This window comes from Callorhinus ursinus, unplaced genomic scaffold (assembly GCF_003265705.2).
Source record: "Callorhinus ursinus isolate GAN/ISIS: 27379988/994484 unplaced genomic scaffold, GSC_fseal_2.0 scaffold19, whole genome shotgun sequence".
NCBI lineage: Eukaryota > Metazoa > Chordata > Mammalia > Carnivora > Otariidae > Callorhinus > Callorhinus ursinus.
The window spans coordinates 6,533,924-6,540,462 of NW_027397081.1; the positions used below are offsets into that span (position 1 = coordinate 6,533,924).

Sequence of the window (6,539 nt, forward strand, 5' to 3'; positions counted from 1 at the left end):
TCATCAATACTTAAGGTCCTAAGGCAGGAAAGGAATTTAAAATACAAGTGCTCTGATTGCTTAATGCTTCCGGTTTCCCAAGAGTCAAAACTATGGGCCATTAGCAAAAGCATTACATTTGATTCCCACAAAGAAGCAGGAAGTGATCCCCATGGCAACCATGACCAGGATGGAAATGGCAGCTTGTATTGTATCCTGGAGCTAATTGTTGGCCATAGAAGACCACAGACCACAGATGTAATGAGCTCCATGGGACCCATGGTCTCACGTTGGTGGTACTGGATGCCAGCCAGAGTTTGTGAGTGAATGAGCTTGAACAAACATGATTTGTTAAGCTGTATAGATAAGAATCAGAGTCAGAGAAATCACATTTGAGATTTGGCCTGTATTTTGTCCTGGAGCATCTGTGCCAGGCTCAGTGCAGGGTATGATGTGCTGGCTTTCTCAGTGTCTGAGAAACAGGGTGGTGCCAAGGGGCACCCAGCCTGGACAGGCCAGATTTGTGTTTGATCCTGTCTCTTCTTTGAATCATGTCATGCCCCCTTGAGTTCTATCTTAGGGAACAGCCCATACTTTGCAGGAGCCCCATGTGGCCCTCTAGTTCTGCAGGTGGAACCACTTGGCCCAGCTATGACTTGGGGTGGAGTTCACTTAAAGGGGTGATGGTCTTGGATGTGAAGCTGCTGTGAGCCAGTTCACTCCCTCAGCCCTCCACTTGCTGGCTGGGAATGACTGCAAATGCAGGAATCTTAGGCCAAGGGTCAAGTTACTGAAAAGCAAGAAAGAAGAAACAGTGGTTTTAGACAAGTTCGGATATATGTTCACATTGTCTAGGTTGCTTCCTGCCCCAAGTACCGTTGTGTTGTTTCTCTGCTCGCATTACCCTGTCCCCCTGCTGCTAAGCTTTCTCCCCCCTCTCTGTCAGGAAAGGCAACAGACACTTTCTGGCAGACATTTCTATAGCTTCAACGGCCTGTGGCAGACACAGCCTGATTCTCTTGTTAGAGATGTTGGAAAGGCTCAGCAGGTTTGGACTGGGAAAAAGGGAACTCTGGTGCTGGCTTACAGTGAGAAACCTCTTCCGTTCAGCATTCAGTGCTCAACACACCTTTGCTGAAGCCTATGATGGGCCAGAACACAAGGGTGAACGATGGGAAGCTTCCTGGAGGAGGTGGTACCTGAGCTCTATCTTAAAGGATGTGTGAGCCAAGGAAAGAGCAGAAGGGAATTCCAGCATGATCAGCAGGAGCAAAAGCATGGAGGCAAGAAAGAGTCGGGTGTGCAGGATGCCCCCAACATTTGGATTTTGCTAGTGTAGGAAGTGAATTGAAGCACGAGATTGAGACAGGAGTATGGGAGTCATTTTTTATGATGAGCTGGCTGCACTATTGAGTATTATCACTGTTGCTATTTGAGGCACCTTAAAGCAAGCTCTTTTCTGATTATCTGTTAATGGAGCTTCAGACATTACAAAATAATGCATAATTGACAAGTCTCTTAAATCTGGCCAGAGAAAGTGACCAGGAGAAAGCGTGGGAGTAAGGCCGGGCTTCTTCCCCTTTCACTAGAAGATCCGTTTGAGGGATCTGGGATCTGCCTGCAGCATTTCCTTTGCTCTGGTCTCTCAGTTGTCCCCTGGGGCCATCTGAGGGTCCCACCTTCCTCCCTCTAGCCATGCATGCTGGGGAGTGGGTGGGAGAGGCCCGGGGCTGGGAATAAGGCTCTAGACCTGTCCCTAATACTTGACCTGGCTGATTTCTGACTAGTCAGTTCACCTTCTGAACTTCAGTCCCCCCACTGTGAAATGAAGGGATTAATACTCTGAAATCCAGGTGGGGAACTTTGCTCTGAATGCCCCTAGCTCTAGAGATGGTGCCAGCCATGATTTTCCTGAGTTGTATTTTTATCTTATTAAAAAAACAAACAAAAAAACAAACCCCGACACAATAAAACACATGAGAGAAAAATCCAATTATAAAATGTAATATTATAAATATAAAAAGTATTAAAAAAATATATGTAGTATATATTTATATATGTAGTTACATGTATATAATGTATACACATATACCTACACATTTCAGGGTATTAGTGTAGTTGTACTGTGTTAGCTCACATTTCAAAGTCATCTTTGGATTTTGGGTATTTTGTGGTATCATTTCAGATGAAGTAAGTAAACCTCTGGGGAAAGCCAAATTGAAAACTGCCCCCACCCATCTTCCTTTTTTTTTTTAATAGTACAACCTAATTGGAATCTATATTAACCATGTCTTTTGGGTATACAGGGTGGGAAAGAGAGCTTTTCACAAGGAAGTAGGTTAGTAAGAAATGGAACATGGCCTGAAGACATTCCCAGGGCCAAGTGTGCTTTAGCTCTTAGAGGTAATGAGGAAGCCATTCAGTATATTAATAATACAATAGCTCCCATGTATCAGGTATGGGGCTCCTTATGCATTAGCTCTAACCTTTATACAACCTTGCAAGGTATATATTTCCTCTATTTTGCAGGTGAGCAAACTGTGCTCCAGAGTTTCAGCAATGTGCCCATAGTCACACAGCGCATAGGAGTTGGATTGTGAACTAAATCTGTCAGGAAAGCTGGTTTTTCCTTCTTGTTTATGCTGCTCCTCAACTAGAGTAACCTTAATGCGTGTGACAGACACTGTATGCCACCCCCCACCCCCGCCTGAGAGTTCTAGGGAGCAACTTGGAAACTGAGGAGTGTAGAAGCTTCATCTTCATCTGGGAGTTGGACGTGCAATGGTTTCTTAAATAAGATTATATGAAGGACACAATGCTTATTGTCAGGGACAGCTAATTCTCTCTTCTGGGTGTAATAAAATATTGTGCTGTTAGCCCAGTAATTGTAATATGTAGCTAATTTACTTTGTTTGGTGGATACTTACTGTTTATATGCTCTGCATCTGCTGCTTCTGGAAATGTCAGCCCCCCAAAATATCTCTCTGGTTTCTGCCAGAATGGCTAGATTTTTTCATGACCTCATACCTTTGACTACCATGGACAAGTACAAGGTTGGACACCTGATCCAAGTGGGACCAGTCCAAGTAGCCTGCTGTCTTGGCCACTGTTGACTGGCCCAGGTTTGGGAATCTGTCTGGATCTGGGCTGCAAAGCTCCTTCTTCATATGTTTTTAACTGGGATCAGAGAAAGCAAGAAGTCAGTCTCTGAGTGCTAGACCTTTAAGACCTACAACTCTGGGACTGTTGTTGACCATGCTGCAGAGACAGAATGAAGCAGAGACTAGAGAATGGGAAGAACCCTGGTGGTGCCTGTGTTCTTGCTTTGAGTCGTTGCTGAGGTCAGAATGTTCCTGACTTAGGTTCTGTACGACACCTCGGTATACTTCTTTTTGCCTAAACTATTTCCAGTTGAGTTTCTATCACCTGTACACAGATTAGCCTTCATGTTCTCACTTCATAACTTTATTTTTTGAATAAGCCTAATAATTGTTGATCAATCGGGTTCCACAGAAGGCTGGTTATTTGAGTGTTTAGAGTGCTGTGCTGATGAAGCCAAGGGTCTGCAGTGTATTGAGATGCTCTGTGCCACATTGGCTAAGTCACTGTTTCTTAGCTTACTGTTTGTTAACAATTGGGCTTGTTTTTCTAATTATTTTCAGCTTTGGGCCCATTTATTTAAAAGGGGGAGGTGGGATGCTGCAGAACCAGAACTTCAAACCCTCAGCCATAAAATAAAAGTGTGTTGGTAAATCCCTGGACTGATAACAAATATGTTCTGTGCTTCGTGCTACGGTTTTGCTTTTTGCTCTCCTACCTTCAATTTGGTGCTCTAACTGGGCTGCATCTGTTTTCTGGCCTCTGAGCTTAGCCTCTGACTCTGGCTTTCAACCAGCTCCATCTAAACTGTGATTGTGATAGGTTGGTACTACCTGGCACCCTAAGTCCCACTGATTAGATTCTCAGTGTTCTCCTTTTCTGGGTCCTGGGTCAAGGTCCTGGAGCCATGTTTGAGGTAGGACTCAGCTGCTACCTTTGGTAATAAGAGAAAGCATTTTTAAAAGTATGTGGCTAGGTCAGTTAAAATTCATGATCACTAGTTTTGATCACAGGTCAGTAACATCATCTTTTTTTTTTTTTTAATAAAAAGCAACCTCCATATTCATGTTCAGATGAATTCAGCTTTCTCTAAAGTCTAGATGGAAAGCAGAGATAGCAAGGAAAGGTAAGGGCCTTCTTTCCCCCTTTGAGTTCCTGGGAACACGTAGAGCTCCTTTTTTCAAGTCACATTACACAAAACATATTTTCTCTGTTCTTATTTTTAAATATATGCACATAAATTTGAAGTAAAAAGATAAGAGAAAGTAATTTTTTAAAAAAAGTACAAGTTGATATTCTACCAATGATTGTGTGTGTGTGTGTGTGTGTGTGTGTGTGTGTGTGTGTGTACATCTCAAGCATCACTTTGAACAACTATTTCCAATGCAGTTTAGAGTATTTTACTCAATACAGTTCCCATTTGGTTTTAAAAAGCATGAATGCTTGAGTGAACGCGGAATGGCTATTCTGCAAAATGAAAATAAGTAGCTAATCACTTCTGGATCCCGTCTAAACAGCACTGGGCTGTTACCATTGGAGACTGCCGTTGGGATGCCGATGAGACTGGCCGCATAGCCTCGTGAAGACCCAGCTACTTTTGGCTGTAAATGCTCAATAAATGTCTGCAGAATGAAGATAGCTAGAGAGCACAGTCTTTGCTTATTGAGTTACATCCCAAATTGGGTATGCGTGTGAGAATCCTGCTCAAGGGACATATCCCCCAGGCACCACACGGCCTTCCCTGTGGATCCTAGGTTACAAGGGTTTGCTGAATGCTCTGGGACAATGCAGGCTTTTTCCACCTACGTTATTGGTGTTATCCCATACTCCTATTGAAGTGGTGCTGTTCATCACAGTACGTCATCCGCTATTTTCAAGGTGGGAGAATGGGAGCGTTGTTGGGGAAGAGAGCAGAGCGAACCCTGGGCAGAAGATGTGAGGGTGCGGCTCATAGAACCGGGCACTGTTTGGGGCGCCTGGGTGCCTTAGTCGTTAAGCGTCTGCCTTCGGCTCAGGTCACGGTCCCAGCGTCCTGGGATCAAACCCCACATAGGGGCACCTGGATGGCTCAGTCGGTGAAGCGTCTGCCTTTGGCTCAGGTCATGATCCCAGGGTCCTGGGATCGAGCCCCGCATCGGGCTCCCTGCTCTGCGTGAAGCCTGCTTCTCCCTCTCCCACTCCTCCTGCTCATGTTCCCTCTCTGTCTCTCTCTGTGTCAAATAAATAAATAAAATCTTAAAAAAAACCAAACAAACCGGGCACTGTTTGAGGAGGGGAAATGGAACAAGGATCCCTTTAGGGTACGGAGGATGGGACTTCTCTCTTGTGTGTTCAAAGAGAGCCGGCGAGGGCTTCTTGGTTCCCTAGCCCCAGCCTGTTCTAGCCTTATTACTGCTCTTACGATTTCTCATTACATGCCTTATTTTTCAGTTACGTTATTCTCTGAAGAATGCGGGGGGTTCTCCACCCCATTGCTCACACTGATTTCTCAGTCTGGACCACAGTGACATTCTCCTGTTCCTCTGTCTCTTTCTAGGAATGATCTCTAGTGCTCAAAGTCCAGCTCACATGTCACTTCCCTGTGCTGTCTTTCTTGATTCCCACAGGCAGAAAAGGTTCTCTCAGAAATTCCACAACACCTGGCATCACTCCTTGATCATTTATTACATCTTGCCATTTAGATAGATGCTATCGTAGTGTTTGTATTTTTCTGTGACTTGCTTTACCCCACTCTTGTTTTGACATTCATCCACATCGATGTGGGTAGCTGTAGTTCATTTACTTCATTGCTGTAGAATATTCTGTAGTTTCAATTTGCCACAATTTGTCAATTTTCTTGGTGATGCACATTTGAGTTGTTTTTGTTTGGTTGCTCTTTATATATATTACTGCTCTGTCTTCTGGCACACATATGCAAGTGCTCCCAGAATGTATAGCTAAAGGTGGAATTATGGTTCATTGAGTGTTTTAAGGTTTAAAGGTAGTGTTAAATTATTTTGCAAAGGGACTGGATTCAGTGATAGTCCTGCCTACCAGTATAGGGGGGTTCCCCATGTCCTGCATTCTCACCAAAAATTGAAACTGTCAGAGTTTAAGTTTTACATTTCTGATGATGCAAAATTGCCTTTCATTGCAGTTAAAATTTGTGTTTCACTGATTACTGACAAAGTTGACAACTTTTCCGTATGTTTACAATCAGTTTTTTCTGTGTAACAGGACTAGATAAACTTTTTGTCCAGTTTCCAGGTAGGTTCTGACTTTCTTATTGATACACATGAATTAATTATAGATTCTGGACACAGATTCTCTGTCAGCTACATTTCTTGAGCTCTTTTTTTCCCTAGCTTGTTGCTTTTTTTTTTTTTTAGTTTTTAAATAGCATCCTTTGCTTCACAAAAGTGTCCCATTTGTCATAGTGAAATATAGCAATCATTTTTGTGCATGTGTGTGATTTTTATGTC

At 43.4% G+C, this 6,539-nt stretch overlaps 1 long non-coding RNA gene across 1 annotated transcript; it reads right to left on the minus strand.

Moving 5' to 3' along the window:
- Nucleotides 1–365: 365 nt before the first annotated feature.
- Nucleotides 366–3,257, minus strand: LOC112840578 (uncharacterized). Its single transcript, XR_003212503.2, has 2 exons — nt 2,907–3,257; nt 366–769 (listed from the first exon to the last, which is right to left on the minus strand). It is a non-coding gene; the product is annotated as an uncharacterized lncRNA (long non-coding RNA).
- Nucleotides 3,258–6,539: the final 3,282 nt, after the last annotated feature.